Below are 21,697 nucleotides of genomic sequence, written 5' to 3'. Positions count from 1 at the left end.
TTCAGAATACAAATTTCTGAGCTGACATAAAGGCTTATGTAATATGTGTGTCCAGTGAATCTGTGCCAGTATCACTTAAGGGGAAAAAAGCACACCCACCCCCACCCGTCACATACATACACACATAGCTCTTATAGGAGCTTCTATCCTGGGAGACCTTGCACTGTGTTGTACAAGCCTTCCCATTTCAAAAAAAAAAATGCATGTGGTTGCTCCAAGTCAGAGCATGAGTCAAAAGCATAGCTAGACTTGCAATGTAGGAGTCACACTTCATCCTGGATACAGAATTAGCCAGAGAAAAAGATTAATTGGAGCAAAATAATAACAGTGGGGCCCCTTAAAGCAGTGGTGGGTTGACCCCGGTTCGGACCGGTTCGGACAAGAACTGGTAGTAAAACCAGTGGGAGGCTCCGCCCACTGACCCAGATGTCATCATAGGTGATCTGTGCATGCGATGCGAACCGATGCAAACTGGTAGTAAAGGTAAGTATTATTATTATTATTATTATTTATTAGATTTCTATACCGCCCTACTCCCGAAGGACTCAGGGCGGTGCACAGCCAAACAATAAAAACACATACAATACAAAATTTAAAAAATAGAATAAAATCAAATTAAATAATTTTGGCCCCAACAAATTTAAAACCCCAAACTTTTAAAACCAATTTAAAATTGAATATATAAATACTAAAAAATATTTAAAATTTTAAAAATCTTTTATAAAAGAGGGGGAAAATTAGGCCAGGCCGGCCTGGTGAAATAGTAAGGTCTTTAAGGCGCGGCGGAAGGTGCGCAGATCCGGGATCCTCCGTATCTCTGGGGGGAGCTCGTTCCAGATAGTAGGTGCCCCCACAGAGAAGGCTCTCCCCCTGGGGGCCGCCAGTCGGCATTGTTTGGCTGACGGCACCCGGAGGAGCCCCTCTCTATGGGAGCGTACCGGCCGGTGGGAGGCTATTGGTGGTAGTAGGCGGTCCCGCAAGTACCCGGGTCCTAAGCCATGGAGCGCTTTAAAGGTGGTAACCAAAACCTTGAAGCGCACCCGGAAGACCACCGGGAGCCAGTGCAGCTCGCGCAGGAGAGGTGTTACATGGGAACGCCATGTCGCTCCCATTACCACCCGCGCGGCCGCACTCTGCGCCAGTTGGAGCCTCCGGGTGCTCCTCAAGGGGAGCCCCATGTAGAACCCACCCCTGCCTTAAAGTGATAACGTTTGGTTCAGTTAGCAAAACTAGCAAGAGCAGATTGCCAGATAAAGAGATTATTGAGGAAAAAGAAATCGATAAAGAGCAGCTTAGAAAAGAAAAATTGCCTCAAAATTGCGCTTGTGCTCCTCAACTTCTTAATGTCAGGTTCCAATCGGAAATGAAGGACTCTAAACATAGAAGATGGTTAGAACCTTGTTTATCCACACCGGCACATACTGACAACAACCACAATCAACGAAAGGAGAATATTGTTAGAGCTACTGCTCTGTTCTCCCCACCACCTTATAAAGCAATCAAACCCATTTAACAATTAGCCCATCCCCATCCCCACACGTGATCCCAGCAAGCAGCTCACTGAGCAAGCAGTCAGCCTGGCCATACCCCCACATGTGATCCCATGCTCCGTGTTCCAGACATTCAAGTGGCAGTCAGGCCAGCCAGATAACCACAACCCTACTCTGGCTGCCAGCTGCCTGCAAAGTGGTCCTTCCTGGGCATCCAGACCCCAATGCCTCCAAGCATCATGAAAGAACATCCACAGTACTACTTCATTCAACTGAAACAGAGATATACAACTGGATGATATCGCCTAGTGACTCCAAGTAGATGTTTAAAAAAAGTGAAGAGAGTCATGAGCATTACCAACATACCACAAAGCAGGGGCTCCCTATCACTCCCTATCAATACTGATTTGGAGTGACCACAGAGAAAGGAGGTAAACCAACACAAAACTGTACCTTCCATCCTCAACTCCAAGAGCTGACCTAAAAGAATACCATGGTTGATGATATTGAAACCTGCTGAGAGGTAAAGAGAATGAGAATGGATCTACTACCCCCATTCTGCTGCCATCAGATATCATCCCCAAGCACAAACAATGTTTCCTCTGTCCCGTATCTAGGCCTGAAACATGACTGAAAGGCGATCAAGATAATCCATTTCATCCAGATTCCTCTGGAGCAGCAATGCCACAATTTTCTCTGCTATCTTCCCTAAAAAGGGGAGTCAGGAAACCAGATGAAAATTATCCAGAACAATAGAAACCTGTAATGGCTGATTGAAGAGAGGATACACCAGCACCTCTTTAAAGGGTGTTGGGAATACCCTCTCCCTCAATGATGAATTAACTGTAGTCCATTATCAGGAATCATGTATCATCTCCTGGGTAGTGGCCAACCAGGAGAAGCATGAAGTACAGGAGGTCCTGAGGTGACTGTCCACTACATCAAGCCAACAGAATTAAACTGTTCCCAGATAATCGAGTAAGTTTGCCCTCCAGGCATCTCCAAAGGAGCTGTACAATGCTTTGTCTCCAGTTAAGAATGGATCCAAACAATTTCATCTGCCAAATGCACAGTAAATTCCACCACATAGCCCTGAAGTTAAACTTCTGTCCCTCTCTTCCCCGGGAAGGTCTGGGTAATCTTAAACAGGGCCACCCAGTAACATCTTGCAGTTCCAATAAGAGTAGAGAAATATTGACAGATATGATCCTATCCAAGAACTTGGTACCCTCCCTATTCTAGTCATTGGCCAGGGTCTCAACAGGACCATGCAGTAGAGTCTCAGATATAGCTCTCAGTTCTCTCTGGAACCCCATTGGGCCCATCACTCAGGTAGATCAGTCAAAAAGGTCCAGCCTTCAGAGGGGGACAGCATAAAATAACCTCAACGTCACAAGGCCATTTTGGACCCTTTCAGCTCCCCTTTCAGATCACATTGCCACTGCTACCAAGACCCTCTTTTCATAAACAGCATCTCACAACTGGCAACTTATGCAGCGGTGTCCCTGAAGGCTAACAGAGATTCCTGAATGATGACTGCCAGATGTCATGCCCTGGGGTCTTGGCTGAAGTCATACCCTAAGTCTGGTTGGCACATTTCTAGCTTGCTTCTCAATAATAAGGCCAGAAATCAGAGGAGTCTTGTAATTGGCTAAGGGGGCATTAAACAACAACAGTTGAAATAACAATAAAAACACAAGGGTATCTATTATCATCTACGTATCCTACATAGAAATGCATCCATCCATCCATCTTCTACTAGGTTAATCACTAACATTACATAATTATTATCTGTACTGGAAACATTTTCTAAATTTGAACTAGATGGGAGAAAAAATGCTAATAGTTTAGTTCAGCAATTGCGTGATGGAGCACTGTTCCCTAGAAACATAGAAACCCCTATAGATTAACTAAAATAGAAGAGGAATACCTAAAGGTTGATTTTCATGAGATAATTATCCACAAGAGGCACCCGAAGAGAGAAAAATGAATGCATATTTTTCTACAGTACATGAAATTGGTTTCTTCATTATTAACATTGAAAGAAATGGGATCTGTCTTTTATTGTTAGATCCTTACCCAAGCAATTTAAAAGGAAACAATAGGCGAAGCATATATTAAAGAACTTGGTTGTTACCTAGAGACGGACACAAACAATGGACATGATGCGTAAGCATTCATTAAAATGCTTACGCATCAACGCCAATGAGTTTAGCTTGTATTCAATTAGGGATGGAGTGAGCAATGTTATAAAGCTGTGTTACATAAAGTTGGCTTCATGTCCTGTTCCAGCAGGGTTACAGAAATGTCTGAGACATTGGAGAACAACTTCTAGTTGGAGAGATATTCTAGATCAGTGATTCCCAATGTAGGACCCACATCCCAAAGGGGGGCAATTTGATTTTTAATGGGGGCAATTTAAACCTTGTTTAAACCAAGTTAATGGCCTTTTAGGCTTCCCACACCTGAGTAGAGTTCACTTTTTGAGTAAAGTAAGAATTATATGACACCAGGGAGGGGGGCATCAGGATTTTAGAGATGCTTAGGTGGGGCATGGCCAAAAAAAGGTTGGGGATCACTATTCTAGATGAAGGCACAGATCTGACAGTGGGGTGACATGCACTCTCTGAAAATTGCATGATGATTACCAAGAGTTTTGCAATTGTGATCAATTTCAATATTCTTGTGTCAGTCGCATATCTGCAGACAGGTAAAGATAGCTTCAGAAATGACCTAAACCACTGCTTTGTGCTTTAAGAGACAGCTCTCTTATTACAGGGTATTCTGGAGTTTTCCCATCTTCCAGTAGCTTATGCTGGTATTATTAGAGGAAGGAGTCTGAATACAGAAATCCAGGGGCTTGAGAGTTTCAAAAACAAAACATCATATCAAAATATATGCACTCAATCAGGGTAAGTACAGAAACGCAGCAAAGTGCTAGCAATACATATTGTGAAAAAGAAGAAGGGGTGCATGATCGGGCACTGGCCTGTGGATATAGGATGAAGCACTAAGTTACTAGCTGGCTGACTAGCATAAATCCTCTGGGCTCATATCTTAGCCAGAAAGGGAAAGTGCTGATTAGCTGATGGCTCTTTGGAAACTCAAGACTTGTAATTTCAGAACAATGCCTGTATTTGCAGTGTCCTGATAGCTGAGTGGAATACATTTAAAAACAGTCAAAATAACCCTGATCAGTCTCAAATGCATGTAAACCTGGATTGAGAAGTGCAGGACATTGAAAACCTGATCTTCTAAAAGATTCCTAATTATATTATACTAATTTGTGTGAGAATCTATACCAGCAGTTTCTTATGTATACAGGAAGTCCTTGACTTGCACCCATAATGGAGTCTGCTCATTACAATCATACAGTAAATCGTGATGGTCACCCTCATGACCAACCTGGTTTTATGATCTTTTTTGAGGTGGTGGTTAAATGAACCACTGAGGTTGTTAAAAGAATCTTGTGGTCGCTATGGGGTGTTTTTGCTGAAAACCAGAAGTAAATACTGTTGTTTTGGCAAAATGTCAAGAATTGCTGTCAAGTGACTGTGGGATGCTGCAAGCAGCTATAAATGTAGGCCAGTTTCTTGACACCCAAAATGCAGTCACCTGTCTGGAGGGGTGAATGTGGTCATTTAGAACTTTGGAACTAGGTCATAAATATCTGAGGGAAGGGAGTGTCCATTATAACTTTAAATGATACTAAGCAACCAGCCATAAGTCAAGTATAAATTTTCCTGCTGATCCTTGCAAACAGTGTTTCTTTAGCCTACATCATGTAACTATTATTTCTTTCTGCCCATTGTACATGCTACAGAAAAAGAAAAAGAAAAGAAAAAGAAAAGATGCTTACTTTTATCCATATTTGACAGACAGAACTTAGTATTTCCCTTGGTGTTAGGGAGAGAGAAGGAATGGGATCTACCCTTTCAGACATCACATGGTTCGCAGATGTGGGAGGAAGCGAGAGATGTTTCATCCTGACTGGTTTCAAAGCCATGCAGAAATCCGGAGTGGCAATAGCTTGGCAATAAGAGTCAGAAAATGTGGGCTGTTGAAAGGTTTCAGTTCCCATTATTTGTAGGATTCTTTGAAATTTCTAGTTGACTCACAAACTCTGTCCACCAATCTACAAAATTAGAAAACTGCCCTTCCCTTCATTACAGATGGACTTTTCCTCCCCACCACCAAGAATATGGCCACCAGGCCTTGAGAGTCAGAATTTTACTCACTTGTAATTGTGTTATGTATTGATACTTTTAAGCGGGAGTTTCAAACCTGCCTATGTTTCTGATTGGCTGACAGTCCCTCCAGGATTGTATATAAGGAGGGCTGCAGCCTCTGAGTTTTCGCTGAAGTCTCACTGTAAATTAAAGAGCTGTTGTCACTTGCTTGGTTGTGCCTCTCGTTATTCCCGAACCACTTCAAATTGTATAAAGCACTGCATTTTTTTAAAAAAAATAGGATGCACCTACTCTGGCAATCAACTGCTTCAAGCTTAAGACTGTACCTTGCCATTGGAAGCCTTCTGATCATGAGCAGCATGGTTTCCATTTTGAGGAAGAGGGCAATGTAGTGTAGACCCTAAAATAATTTTAATGAATAAATAAATTTAATTAACTTAGTTTTTAAACAATAAGTGGGAAATCCTGCTCTCATTTCATGATGTAATAATACTGATTTTAAGTGTTGTTCTGCCCACTTTTCCTCTTTCTCACCCCTATATGTAATATGCAGCCTCTTGTGGCTTACATAGGGTGAGATCAGAAGTTGCAGTTGACGTCATTATGGGCTATGAGTGAGTTTCCTTGTCACAATTGCTTAGCTGTGGAGCAAAACTGCATATTATAGGGCAGGGGTGGGTTCTACTTACTTTTACTACCAGTTCACAACAGGACTGCACATGCGCAGAAGCTTCCTAATGACATTGGGGTCGGTGGGCAGAGCCTCCCACCGGTTTTACTACTGGTTCGTGTGAACTGGTATGAACTGGGGGCAACCCACCACTGTTGTAGGGTTGGTGTTCAGACATTTTCACAACTGAGGGATCTGAAAGAATTTCTACCTTTCCAGCAAAGGAAGAATGAAGCTAGTTCTTCATTAAGCTATTTTTATTCTCCCAGTGTTATTATTGACAAATTGCAGGTCAGGATAACTCCCAGTTCAGTTTTGTTCTGGGAAGATGGCTAATGGGTAAACTTTGACCGATTGAAGTTTGCCAAAGCTGAAAGTTTCTAAATTTTGTCCAAAAACCCTCTGGAAAAATAGCTAAGGACTATGAGAAGTTTAAAGAAAACATCAATCTGACAGTTTAATGAACAGATTTTCTGATATATTGGTTGAGGAACTGTAATTAAAATTATCAGTATACCTGGAAGACAGTTTTATATGGAATATAGAATTTCTGTTAAAATTATGCTTTTGTCTCCAGCCTATCAAGCTTTTCTGTGTGAAGTTTTTTTTTTAAAAAAATTAATACTTCAGATTTTTGGGGGCCTCATAAGTAAGATGAATTGCTATAAAACATATTGATAGGATGTAGCTTGGATGGGAAAAATAATCCCATTGGGAGTTCTACATATGAGATCATCAGTATGAATTACTTGGCAGAGCATTTCAAAATCCATCCTCCCCCATTTTGTATAACAGAAGGGCTGATTCTGCTTCACTAGCAGCAGCAAACATCAGCTTCTTCCTATTTTATATGGTTAAAAACTTTTTGCAAGTGGTATATATTAGTTTTTAAAGGATATATAGCATATGAATTACTTTAAAATATAGCATTCTGTACTTTGTAATATAATTCTATATACCAGCGATATATATACCAGCGATCAGGTGCTGAAAGTGTGTTCCCACACCCATAATGCAATGCCCACCTGTGTACCCCACCCACCCACACAGTGTGTGTGACCCCCCCACACTGACCTGCTCCCTGTGCATGCACGTGCAATCCCCCATGCTCTGTCACCTCACTGCGTGTGCGACACCCTGCATTCCCCCGCGCCCTTGTGCATGCGCATGTGACACACCCCCCCGTGCCCCGTTTTGGGCCTAGCAGGCCTCCCTGAAGCCTCTGGAGGCCGGAAACAGCCCATTTCCGGACTTCTGGTAGGCCTGTTTTTTGCCCTCCCCAGGCTCCAGAGGCTTTCCTGGAGCCTCCGGGAGGGCGAAAATGGCCCGTGTCTGGGAGGGCCCGTTTTTCGCCCTCCCAGAGCCTCTGCGCAAGCCCTATACTTACCTGGCATCCAAAATGGGTTGCATGGAGACTCCTGGGAGGGGACGGGCAGCGTGGGCGGGGCCAGCTGAAAATCAGCTGGCCAGCGCATGCATGTGTGCAATGAAGCTGTCCTAGGGCAACGGCTTGTGTGCCCGCAGAGATGGCACACATGCCATAGGTTCCTATATACCATATTTTTGACTTGAATTTTTGATATTATATAATCTAAATATATTTTAAAATATCTTATAGTTGCAACGATTCTGATCATGCCACAAAATGGCAAATCCGTCGCACCCAATTTGTATGGTACTTTTTCCTCTGGTCAAAAGAGGGGCATTCAACTAAACATGAATATACATGCTTGTTAAGCTTCACATCCCATGATAGAATTTATTTCAGTCTTATGATTTTGTTTTATTTGTTTGCACTGTTTCTTGTGTTTTCCCTTGGCACAAAATATTTTGAAAGATATGCCAGGCTGACTGAACATAGTGAAGGTTGGTTTTTTTTCAGTTACAAGAACACTGATCAAATGCTGAGCTGGTAACAAACAATCAAATAATTCCAAAGATGCAGTCAACATTTTGGACAAATGTCGGTGGCTTTCCCTCTGTTGCTTCTTCCTCTGTTGCTTCTTCCTCTCCCTTCTCTTTAAAAACTACTTTCAAGTTTCTTTGCATATTGTGACTGAGATGAGGAACAATGATTTAATGCCAGTTTGCTACGTAGGAATTTAAGCCATAGTTTGATCTTGGTTAGTTACCTACTGTAAAGTTCAATTAGGATTTCTCTTTCAATCATGCAATTCAGTTTTAAAGACAGAATAATTAGAAAGTAAGAGTACGAATAACATAGTACTGTAATAGAAAGAAGTAAATTGAAGGAGAAATGGTATTTGGTGTTTGTGGGTGCCTTATGAATTACAATTTATTACAGGTAGCCCTCGACTTACTACCACAATTGAACCCCAAATTTCTGTTGTTAAGTGAGACATTTGTTAAGTGGAGTTTTGCCCCATGTTATATTTCTAGCCACAGGTATTAAGTGAATCTGGTAATCAGACCAGTGGTGAAATGTAAAATTTGTTACTACCAGTTCTGTGGGTGTGGCTTGGTGGGGGGGGTGTAATGTGACTGGGGGGGCGTGGCCAATTTTTTTTTAACTTTTAAAACCATTTTTTGTAAAAAAAAAAAATGCTTTCAAAAGGCTCTGACGATCCCAGCTGAGTTGCCTGATCAGCAGAAGCTTTTTTTCTTTTAAATGCCTCTGACAATCCAAGCTGAGTTGCCTGATCAGCAGAGGCTTTTTTTTTTAACTTTTAAAAGCATTTTTTCAGCCAAACAGGTTGTAGAAAACTGCTTTTAAAAGTAAAAAAAAAAAAAGCCTCTAATGATTGTGCGGCTGAGCTAGGCATGGGGGGGGGCAGGGATTTTTGCTACCGGTTCTCCAAACCACCCGCCTCCATCGCTACTGGATTGGGCGATCCGGTCTGAACCGGGACCATTTCACCCCTGTATCAGACTGACATTGATTGTCAGAAGATTGCAAAAAGGGATAACGGATCACATGACCCCGGAACACAGCAACTGTCATAAATATGAACCAGTTGCCAAGCACCTGAATTTGGATCACATGACCCTGGGGATGCTGCAAAAGTTGTCATTGTGAAAAATGGTCATAAGTCACATTTTTCAGTGCTGTTGTAACTTTGAAAGGTTATTAAATTAACTGTTGTAAGTGGAGTTATTTGTAAGTAACATACTTTCAGTAAGCTAGGAACACTTTGTCCAAAGTTTCCCACTGGGTTTTTTAACTAAGGGATATGGGTATTTATTTCATATAGGCACACTTTCAAATCTCTCTACACATGTCAATCAGTTTTATTTCAAAAAAGAAATTATAACAATCCCTTGATAAAAGCTTGTCTTTTCATATTTAATTGCTTAAAACCCAGAGTGCAGATTTGTTATTTTGCAGGAAATAATTAACAGTTCTGCTACCAAGCCTTTAGATCTGATAGGGGGTTGAATCAAATTTGGAAGAAATACTGTTAGCAGACTAGCTTTCTCTTTCAGGATTGATAAGTGGCACCAGGGAGCCTTTCAGAGAAGTGGCACTCAAAAAGAAAGCAATTATTCAATATTATAAGCTATTGAAAAGTAAAATGAAAACTTTGGTTATATATCTGAATTATGGAATGAAGACGTTGAATATCCAAGTTTGGAGACTCAATTAATCCAGCTGCTAGGAAATACAAAACATGCTTTTTATTATTTAAAAATAAAATTAATTTATTAGAAAATATGATTTCAGACTTACTGGACTTCTCAAAGAATGTATAAAAGGGAATGGATGTTAGATTTGTGTGTGTGTGTGCATTGACATTGTAAGATATTTAAATATCCTTTAACTCAGCATTCCCCAACCTTTCCAGCTTTGCAGACCAGTGGAACGGAAGAGGGGATGCTTCCATGTGAGTGGTGGGCGAATGCGCACAAACATGCAGCTCTATTTGCATCCCCACACACTTGCCACTTACACTAATGGAACTGCTTGCACATGCATGCTCACCCGCCCGCCACTCACACAAATAGAGCTGAGCATGCCCGCATGCTGAACCTCTCGTTCCACGGTCCAGTTCCAAACAGGCCATGGCCCAGTACTGGGTCGCAGTCCAGGGGTTGGGGACCTCTGCTTTAAATCACACGACCTGGAGTTTTTTCAATTGCAGCCTTGTTTTGACTTCGAATTGTTACACATGTCAATACAATCTTGGAGAGAAATATTATAGTTAAAGATAATAATATTTGAACTATTTAGAGACAATTCCATCTCTAAACAATGGAATTTGTCATTCTTGAAAAGCTGTGTGTCTGTCAAGGTTGGAGTACAGCAAACAAGATCATTTTTACATCATATGACTTCCCCTCCTGATTTTAAGGACTGGATCCTATTTTTGAAAGAACTCTTATGTTCTAAAAATGAGAAAAGGAAGCAATATGATTCAATAGGCTATAAATCTAAAGATACACACAGGAACTGATTTCATATCATTAACTGTAACTATTACATGGACTTTCTTTGTTATTTTTTTTCTGTCACATTTAGTTAATTGTAATCACCATAATAAACATAGGTTTTTCTTTCTCAATTGCATATAATTACAGTACCATCTATTTTTTTCTTGTTGGTACTGTAATTCTTTGTATTTAATTTGTATTCAATTAAAAATAAATCAAGATCACGTGAAGTGTTAATACCACTTTGTAATGCCTTGGTAAGGCCACACTTGCAATATGCATTCAGTTTTGGTCGCCATGATGTAAGAAAGATGTTGAAACTCTAGAAAGAGTACAGAGAAGAGCAACAAAGATGATTAGGGGACTGGAGGCTAAAACATATGAAGAACAGTTGCAGGAACTGGGTATGTCTAGTTTAATGAAGAGAAGGACTAGGGGTGACATGATAGCAGTCTTCCAATATCTAAGGAGCTGCCACAAAGAAGAAGGAGTCAAGCTATTCTCCAAAGCACCTGAGGGCAGGACAAGAAGCAATGGATGGAAACTAATCAAGGAGAGAAGCAACTTTGAACTAAGGAGACATTTTCTGACAGTTAAAACAATTAATCAGTGGAATAACTTGCCTCCTGAAGTTGTGAATGCACCAACACTGGAAGTTTTTAAGAAGATGTTGGTGGTGTAAGGTTTCCTGCCTAAGCCTAAGCAGGGGGTTGGACTAGAATAAGGTGACCAGACGTCCCGCTTTTGGCGGGACAGTCCCGCTTTTGAGCAATTTGTCCCGCGTCCCGCGGCGTTTCAAAAAAGTCCCGATTTTTCTTGAGCCCCAGCTGATGGCTAGAAGAAAAAAAAACTGTTTAAACTCTTGCCCGGGGCTTCAAAGGGCCGCCCTACAGGCAATCAGTGTAAAGCAGTTTTTTTTCCCCTAGCTAAGCTTCAGAAACGAAACCGAAACCAGGGGCTTTGGTGCAGCGTGACAAAATGAGGCAGAGAGAGATTTATTTTTATTTTTATTTTTCCTCCCCAAAAAAGGTAGGTGAAAAACTGCAAACAATGGGAAATTTAGGAGGAGAGTTCAAGATTTTAAAACACAAAGGAAAAAAAGCTGTATTTAACTAGGGAATTGTAATAATTGAGATACTATTAATTGTATATTGTGTTGAAAGCAGAAATGGTTAAGTTGTGGTTCGGAGGAATATATGGGAGAAATTATTTGGTTTATTATTATTGGTAAATATAATTAATTGATTTGTAAGAAATTGGATTGCATGGAAATAATTGGAATATTCATGTTCATATTGATTAATATACAAAAAAGATAGTTTTATAACTAATTGATTTATATTAAAATGTTGAATTTGTATTAAACAACTGTATTACATAATTACATAATTAAACAATGTGAGGATGGATATAAAAATAGATGACAATGGGAAGGGGTATAATATAGAATAGAAGGGAAAAATTGAATTTGATTAAGATTAGAGATGAGGATGAAGGGTAATATTGGTTTTTTTAAAAAATAGATGAGGAATAAATATGGCAAAAAGGAAATATAGAAATTGTAAATTTAATTGAAATGACTAAACGCTGTTTAAATTTGTGAACCAGCCAAATATTCTGTTCAAAGAAAATACATTGTATGTTTGTATGTGTGTTTCTAATTATTGTTATTTATTCATATTTGTTCTCTTTTATTCTTTAAAGTTTAACAATTCATTCTTTATCTTAATATCTTTATATTTGCTTGGGGTTGGCTTTCTTCCCTTTCATCTTTTTTATTGTACAGCAATCTTTCTCCTCAAACCTACCACCTCTCTTTTCTTTCCTTCTTACTTTCTCTTCCCCCCACCCTCTTTTTCTCCTCCCTACTTCCTCTTTCTTTCTCCTTCTCCTCCTCTCTTCCTCCCTCTCTTACCCTCACTCCTACTCTAATTTCCATTCCTTCATCCCTCTCTATTGCTGTAATCCTTTAATGCATATGGACTACTCAGAGGGCTGAAAAAGTTATTTTTGACTGGTCCTCACACTTTTGACCAGTCCTCGAACTTATGACTGTCCTCACATTTTACATTTTTGCCCTATCTTGTCATCATGGTGAAGAGAAGCAGTTGTGAAATGAGTGACATGGTTGTTAAGAATGCTGCACGGGCATAAATGTGAGGATGGTCATAAGTGTGAGGACCAGTCAAAAGTGCGAGGACCTGTCAGAAATGACTTTTTTCAGCTCTCTGGTTAGTCCTTTTGTGCATATGGACTACTCAGAGGGCTGAAAAAGTTATTTTTGACTGGTCCTCACACTTTTGACCAGTCCTCGAACTTACGACTGTCCTCACATTTTACATTTTTGCCCTATCTTGTCACCTTGTTGAAGAGAAGCAGTTGTGAAATGAGTGACATGGTTGTTAAGAATGCTGCACGGGCATAAATGTGAGGATGGTCATAAGTGTGAGGACCAGTCAAAAGTGTGAGGACCTGTCAGAAATGACTTTTCAGCCCTCTGAGTAGTCCCTATACACATAGCCATGGCCACCCGGTCACATGACCAGGTAGCCACGCCCACCCAGTCACATGGTCTCCAAGCCACGCCCACACAATAAGCCACGCCCACAATGGTGTCCTTCTTACCAATGTTAAAATCTGTTCACCTTACCCTATAGACATAGCCATGGCCACCCGGTCACATGACCAGCTAGCCACGCCCACCCGGTCACATGACCAGCTAGCCACGCCCACAAAATAAGCCACGCCCACAATGTCCCTCTTTACCAATGTTAAAATCTGGTCACCTTAGACTAGAAGAGCTCCAAGGTCCCTTCCAACTCTGTTATTCTAAATTTTAAATAAATAAAAGGGAGTCTATCAGTGACTCTGGGAAAATGGAAAGTGTTTCTACCTACATAACAGCAGCCACTACAACACCTTGATTTTAAAAATCCTTTCTTGAAAGAAGTGTTCTTTGTAATACTATGCCAGTTTCAATGTTTCTTTTCTGGGCAAAATGATGGTCTGGCAAATCCAAATCCAATTGGATAGAATTGATTAGTAAGATTCTTTTTAAAGTTTGAGTTTTCCTCTGGGATATGATACTGATAGTGCTTTGTTGTCATTGTGGATCATCTACATATCCTGGAAATTGAATGGAGAGAAGTGGTTGCAACCCTATTACTTGTTGGTGACTTTCAGTACCATTAACTATGGTATATGTCTGAGAAGCCTGGTAGGGGTAAGATTTGGGGGCACTGATTTCCAGTGATTCTGATCTTTTTGATTGGGATGCATTCAGAAGGTGATGCTAGCAGAGTACCATTCAGCTCTTAGTTCATTGACCTCTGGTATCCCACAGAATTCAATTCTGCCCACGATGATGTTTACGGTCTATATCATGGTTGTCAAACTCTCTGCATCACATTACCGTCATGTGACTTTTTGTGATGTTTTTCCCAGTTGTGGAGCTGGGGTGGGTGTGGCCTATGCGTCCACACCCAACGCATCCAACCCATGGGTCGCCAGTTTGACACCCCTGATCTATGTGAACCACTCAAAAGGTCATTCAGAGCTTTAGAATTGGATGAGATTAGAGAGAAATGACAGGTCTAAGTTCCCAATATTGTATTCATGAACTTCTTAGTGCCATCTGGATGGTCACCAAAAGAAGACATCCGTTTCTTGAATATTGCCTATTCTTGATAATGGGCTGGATGAGGAAGAAGAAGGTAAAATTAGATCCGGACAAAATGGTGGAGCTGTTGGAAAGGAGATAACTGAGTCAAGAGATTCAAGTGAAATCTTTTTTGATTAGGGTTGCATGACATTCAGCTTTGCAGTTTGGGAGTGTTTTTTCATTTCTACTTTGCTGGTGGTTGTGGTGAGAAGTACATGTCTACATGTATGGTCTAGAACCAACTGCAACCTTTGCTGAGCTGATTAGACTTAGTGACACTTTCCATGTCTTGGGTACATCTCTTGACAATTACAGCAGGCTGCCCCCCCCTTTGCCCCCCCTAAAAAGTATTCAGAAATTTGTCATAAGGCTGCTAATCCTTAAGGTATGGGGATCATGAGATGCCTCTATTGAAAGAACTGCATTAGTTGCCCATTGCTTACCAGGCATAATTGAAAGTGTTCTGTGTTGACCTTTAGATTCCAAAATGGCTTAAGATCAGACAATCTGAGGAATGCCTCTCCTGCTGTGAACCCGCCAAGTTACTTAGACAACAGGAGGATGCTTCTGCTGCCAAACACTTGGCAGATGCTTCTTTATAGTTCCCAGGCTATGGAATGATTTTCCCAGAGAGGTGCTTTAGCAAAAAAAACAAAAACAAAAATGCATCTCTTGCACCAAGGTTTTGACTATTGATTGACATTCATGATATACTTTTGAATTTGCTATTGTGTTTTATGTTTTATACGTTGTTTAATCTTATTAGAAACCTTGAGGGAGTGGAAAGGCAGAATATGAATGTAATTATAAACGATATGTTAATCTTATTTACGAAATTCTTGTTGGTATAACCCAACTGTAATGAGGAACATTTGAATCCCAATAACTAAAGCATGTTTTATTTTCTATCCACCCAAATCAATATGCTTTAAGTTGGCTAGATCCATGTATGATTTTTTCAGTTCTTAATAAAGCAAAATAGCTTTAACATAAATATAGACATTTGGATTAGATAGGCTAAAAGGAACACTAATTTCAAATCAGCCAAGTCTTATAAAAATTGTATCTTTCTAGATGGAAGGCTCTTAGTGCTACAAGTCAAAAGTAATTTGGTGCATCCACCAGTGGTGGATTGCTCCCAGTTCTGTCCAGTTATTTAGAATTGGTAGTAAAAGTTGTCATAAATGATAATCTGCGCATGCACAGAAGCTTCTCAGGAATGTGCAAGCTCCCATTGCAAACCGTAAAGGTAAGTAGAACCCACCCCTGGCACCTATATGTGGTTTCTGTTCGGCAAACCTCCTATGACCTTCCTAGAATTTTAGAGGAGCTCAGACCACATTGTCCTTAATTTATAGCCCTTCTATTTGTAACTTTTCTAAATGCAAATTAGGTGTAAAAGAGAAATTAGTACAACTAGGGAACGATTCAACAATTGAAATAATTTAGTAGCTCATAACCTGAACTATTTTGTGTTCTGTGTGCTTGGCATCTTTCTTTGCTTTTATTTTATTCATTCAAAATATTTGTGTGGCTGCCCATTTTACAGCATAGCCCTGGGCAGCTCACAACAATAAACTAAACCCTCCCCATAAAACAAAAACTAAAAACCTGGTGCCTCCATCATCCTCCCAGGATGACTCAACAACTATCCATAGCCTCCCACGACTCTAGCCCAGTGCTGGTTAAACAGTCAGGTCCTGAAAGCCTTCTAAAAGGCTAAAAGAGGTGGGGGTCTGCCAGATCTCCAATTCCGTAAGATAGGAATAGCCATGGAAAACACACTTCCTAGATCCTGCTAGATGACAATATTTCAGGGAAGAGACTTGAAGAGTGCCCACTCTATCTGATCTAGAGGAATGTGCAGATACTCTGAGGTATCTTTCCAACCCAACAGAATGCTGAGAGAAATTATATAGAGGAGATTGCAACTGTAATGGAGTAAATAAGGGACCTTGAGGAAGGATGGGAAGAGATGAAACCTAAGCAATAAGACAAGAGAAGCAGGAACCCCCAGGAGCTTAACTGTCAGAGAAAGACAGTTAGGAAGGACCAGGGGTGAAATCCAGCAGGTTCTGATAGGTACTGGAGAACTGGTAGCGGAAATTTTGAGCAGTTTGGAGAACCTGTAGCGGAAATTTTGAGTAGTTTGGAGAACTGGCAAATACCACCTCTGGTTGGCCTCAAAGTGGGAAGGGAATGGAGATTTTGCAATATCCTTCCCCCAGGAATGGGGAGGGAATGGGGATTTTGCAATATCCCTTCCCCAGGAGTGGGATGGGAATGGAGATTTTGCAGTATCCTTCCCCTGCCATGCCCACCAAGCCACACCGACCAAGCCACACCATGCCCACCAAGCCACGCCCACAGAACTGGTAGTAAAAAAAATGGATTTCACCACTGGGAAGGACCCCCTCTAATGGATCAAGCAGTTAAAGGTGGTGGAGGGAAATGTGTACCTTTGACTTGCAAGAGTCTGCTAATATAAGTGTTGCAATATTTTCAGGATCAGACTCAATAAAGATAATAGAAGTTAAAGCTTTAAATATATTTCTTTTTAATTATGATAGGCATTCTATATTCACTGAATATTCGAGGTAGAAGCAACGAGAATGGTGAGGGTGGCTCCTTATATATACAAGGGGTGGAGCTAGGAATGGGAGTGGTAAGTTATGAATACATTAAAGTCCAAAGAATAAGTTAACCTCTGATGTTCCATATATACATTATTTACACATTGGAGAATAAGGCATTTACATCTGACAAATCCCCCTCTAAATGCCGGTTCGTTACACAACACCAATTACATTCTGATTCAGGACAATATAATACATATAATTTAGAAGTTAAATATTTGTGTTGTTTAGAAGGTAAGGGTTTTGTTAATATGTCAGCTAATTGTTCAGAAGTATCGCAATGTATTGCTTTAATGAATCCGTCTTGAGACAGTTGTCTCACATGCTTAAACTTTATATCAATATGCCTGGACCTTTGTCCAATTGCATCGGATCTGGATATTTCAATGGCCGCTTTATTGTCTTCATGCATAATAAATGGTAAGGTGGGTTTCTTCCAAACATCAGTGATCAGATCATTGAACCATACAAGGTTATTTGCAGCTTTGGACAAACAAACATATTCCGCTTCTGTAGTAGAAGTGGCTACTAGTTCTTGTTTACCAGTATACCAGTAAACTGGACAATCATTCAATAGAAAAACATAACCAGAAGTACTCTTTCTGCATGTTGTATCACCAGCCCAATCTGCATCAGCATAACAAGTAATTTTTGGTTCTCTGTCATTATTGGGTTCCAACATTAAACAAAAATCTAATGTACCCTTCAGATATCTTAGAATTCTTTTGACAGCTTCCCAATGATACAAGGTTGGTTTACTAACATATCTTGACAATAGATTGAGAGGTAATGCAATATCTGGCCTAGTCCAATTAGATATATAAAGGAGTGAACCTATAACTGATCTGTAAAATGTGTTGTCTTTAAACTCAGGGGAAGATTCATCAGTGTTTCTAAGAAAATCAGTTTGCATAGGGGTGTCACAGGTTTTAGCATTATTTAAGTTACATTTGTTTAGGAGTTCGATGATTTTATCTTTCTGTGTAAGTTTGAATCCCCTTTTAGTTTTGTTAATTTGCACACCAAGGTATTTATTCACTTTACCCAGAGATTTCAGTGAGAAGTGTTCATTTAACTTATTTACAAAGATTTCCCTGCTCTCTTTATGCTTTCCAATGTATAAAATATCGTCCACGTAAATTAATACAAATTCAATATGATCATTACTCTTTTTTACAAAGAAACAGTTATCAGCAGTGGTGGCGTTGAAATCCATGGTCTTAAGTACTTTTACCAAGCAATCGTACCATCTTTTGCCGGATTGCTTTAATCCGTACAGACTCTTATTTAATAACCAAATTTCGTTCTTATTAGTGTATTGACTGTGTGGTGCTCTTACATATATTTCCTTATCTAATTTTGCATGTAAGTATGCGGTCTGTATGTCATATTGGAATACGTCCAGATTGAGTGCAGATGCTACTACAAGGGCTGTTTTGACACTCTCTGTTCTCACTGTGGGTGAATATGTATCAGTATAGTCTTCTGGATATTTTTGTGCATAGCCTTGTGCAACTAGTCTAGCCTTGTATAAGGTATTGCCTCCTTCTAAGTTCTTAATTTTATAAATCCACCTGGTACCTATAATTGTTTTATCCTTAGGTGCGATCGCAGGTGTGAATACATTTAATCCTTGTAAACTTTCCATCTCTTTTTCCATAGCTAGTTCCCATTTTTCTCTTTCTTCATGTGGAAGTTTCAATATTTCTTCATATGTATTAGGTGTTATTTGTTCTCCATTCATATGCATTATGTAATCTTTGTATTTATTTGGTATTTGGTTTCTATTGTTTCTAATAGTTCTTTCAGGCTTGCTATGGTTATCATGCAAATATCTAGCTTCCTTTTTTGTTAATGTGTCTGTCTTTATTTTATGCTGACTATTAGTCCAAGTTTTGGTTTTGTTCTTACTTTTGTTAATATTTTGATTTTCTGTTGTTCCTTCCTCACAAGATATCGTATCTTTACATTTATTAGGAAATATTTCATTAAGGTGCAATTTTGACCAATTGGCCTGTTCATGGAACACAGCTGTTCTGGATACTATAAATTTGTTATTACTATCAATAAATCTGTACCCTTTGGTTCCAGTTTCGTATCCCATGAATCTTAATCTCCTGGATACGTTTTCTCCCTTTCTCCTCAATTGTTTAGGTATGTGTACGTCTGCAGTGACTCCAAATATGTGCATGTGTGATAATTTGGGTTTTCTATTGTACATCACCTCATATGGTGTCTTATTCACAATACTGGACCAGGTTCTATTTTGAGTGTAATTCGAATAATGTAATGCCTCTGACCAAAATTGTTTGCCTAAACCAGCATCCTCTAATGTGCACCTAATCATGGTTTGTAGTGTGGAATTTTTCCTCTCTGCAACTCCATTTTGAAATGCAGAAAAAGGATTGGACGTGAAATGTAACATTCCTCTATCCTTTAACCATTGGGAGAATTCTTTAGACATGAACTCACATCCCCTATCTGTCATAATTTGCTTTATTCTGATATTATGTTGTGTTTCTATACGTTTGTAGAATTCCTTAAATTTCTGAAATGTTTCATCCTTGTGCTTTAATGTGTAAACAAAACCATATCGGCTGTAGTCATCCACTATTGTTAGGAAGTAACGTTTTCTATAGGTAATTGAGGGACTTAATGGACCAACTAAGTCCATATGTACCAAATCAAAAATATTGTTAGTTGATCTGTTAGATTTTTTTGGTCTGGGACTGGTTTTTAGTTTGGTGGACTTACATACTGAGCATTCCAAATAATTTTCACAATTTTTTATTTTGACACCTTCTGCGTGTTCAGTCATTTTTTGTACTACAGGAAAGCTTGCATGTCCTAACTTCCTGTGTAAGATGTGAGCACACTCATCATGAATTGGTTTACCTATTTTTGGTTTCTTTTCCTTGTATGTGTTTTTGTGATCATGAGTTATTCTACACTCATCATTGTCACTGTTACTGACATTTTCATCATCTGCTTCAATACAATCTTCCATATTTGAATCAATGTTATGTAAACATCTTTCTTTAGTTATCAGATAGGGTAGACCTCCTTTTATCATTACAGTACCTACATTTGTTTTGTTCTTTTCTATAGTTGCTTTCCCCTTTGAGAAAACTATATTGATATCAGATTCTCTGCTTAATTTTATGGCACTTAGTATGTTGTGAGGTATTTCTGGGATTAATAATACCCCCTCTATTTTCCCTAGACCAGGCAAGGTCACATTTCCTTTGCCTAGTACTTGAACCTTTTCTTGATTAGCTACCTTTATCACAAACTTATCTTCTATAAATGAAGATAATATACTTTTGTTGTTGGTGGTGTGATTTGTTGCACCAGAGTCAATAAGCCAATTGTTATTCTCATCCTGCTGTGTTCTGGTGCTGTCTTGTTTATTTAGCCCATTCAGTGACCCAGATTTCCTCTCTTTTGAATTTTCTCTACCCCCTCTACCTTCTTTGTAATTTGGTGGGCTTCTATATTTGTGTCTATCTGTGGAAGATTGTCTGTAATTATATTTGTTCCTATATTCTGGTCTATGTCTCTCTCTTGAGACTTTGGGGCAGTCTCTTCTACTATGTTCCCTGGATCCACAATTGTAGCATCTAAAGGCCTCATTATGTTTATCTTGAAAGACTACTTTCCTAAAAGGTTTGTGGTCTGTTTGGTTACTGGATCGATTTTTTCTTGAATTGTCTTCTGCTATCAATTTGTTAGATAGACTTTCTATGGATAAATATCCCAAATTAATGGTATCTAAGTGTGACATAAAGCTATCCCATGATGGATCAAGTGAATTGATAATAACACTTTTCATTGTTTGATCTGAAATCACTTCCCCCCTCAATTGTAGCTCAGCTCTTATTTTGTTTAGATTTATCAAATGCTCACTTATAGAAACCCCTGGTTTTACTCTAGAGGAAAAGAAATCCTTAGACATTCTTGTGGTTGTAGCTACGCTATCGCTGTGAAATAGATTAAACATGCATTGAATTATTTCTGATACAGTTAGGTTTGGTTTGATGCTATGATACATTGCAGGAGACACGCTAGATATTATTATGAAAAATGCTCTATGATGTAAACAATCTATTTTTAAAGTCCAAGGTCTTCTTGGAGGGCTAGTTATAAAGAATAGTAAATTTTCTTTCATGAAAATAACCTGAAGCTGTTGATACCACTCTTGTAAATTAATGCCATCAATTCTAAGTTTTGGGAAGTCACTGGGTAAGTTACCTACATTATTCTGTCCATTACTTACAACCTGGGGCAGTCCGTGATCTCTCAAGTGCAGGAAATTACAGAACGGCATTGGGATGCTTGCAATGAGTCTGCGCGGTTCTCTGGCCAGTTCAAGTCCTTCTGGGTCGTCTACGTAGTTTCGCACATGCGCGTTGTTCATTTCTTCTTTGGTGGCGTCGTGGAAGGTTCTCTCCCTTTCAGCTCTCTCGATCCGCTCCTCCTCAGATGAGTCGGTCTCTGGCTCGGTTTTTGGGGTTCTGGTGGTGGTGACGGTTCTTTTCTTCTTTTTGTGTGCGTTGGTATTCGATTTTGTCTGTGGTGTAGGGCGAAATCGGCATGGCTCTCTGGGCTCGGGCGTCGTCGCTTTCGAAGTCAGGATGGGAGCGTGCAGGTCTTGAGTCGCC

This window comes from Pantherophis guttatus, chromosome 2, assembly GCF_059756535.1.
Source record: "Pantherophis guttatus breed Tessera chromosome 2, ASM5975653v1, whole genome shotgun sequence".
NCBI lineage: Eukaryota > Metazoa > Chordata > Lepidosauria > Squamata > Colubridae > Pantherophis > Pantherophis guttatus.
The sequence above is the reverse complement of the archived record's forward strand: the minus strand, read 5'-3'. Positions refer to the sequence as shown.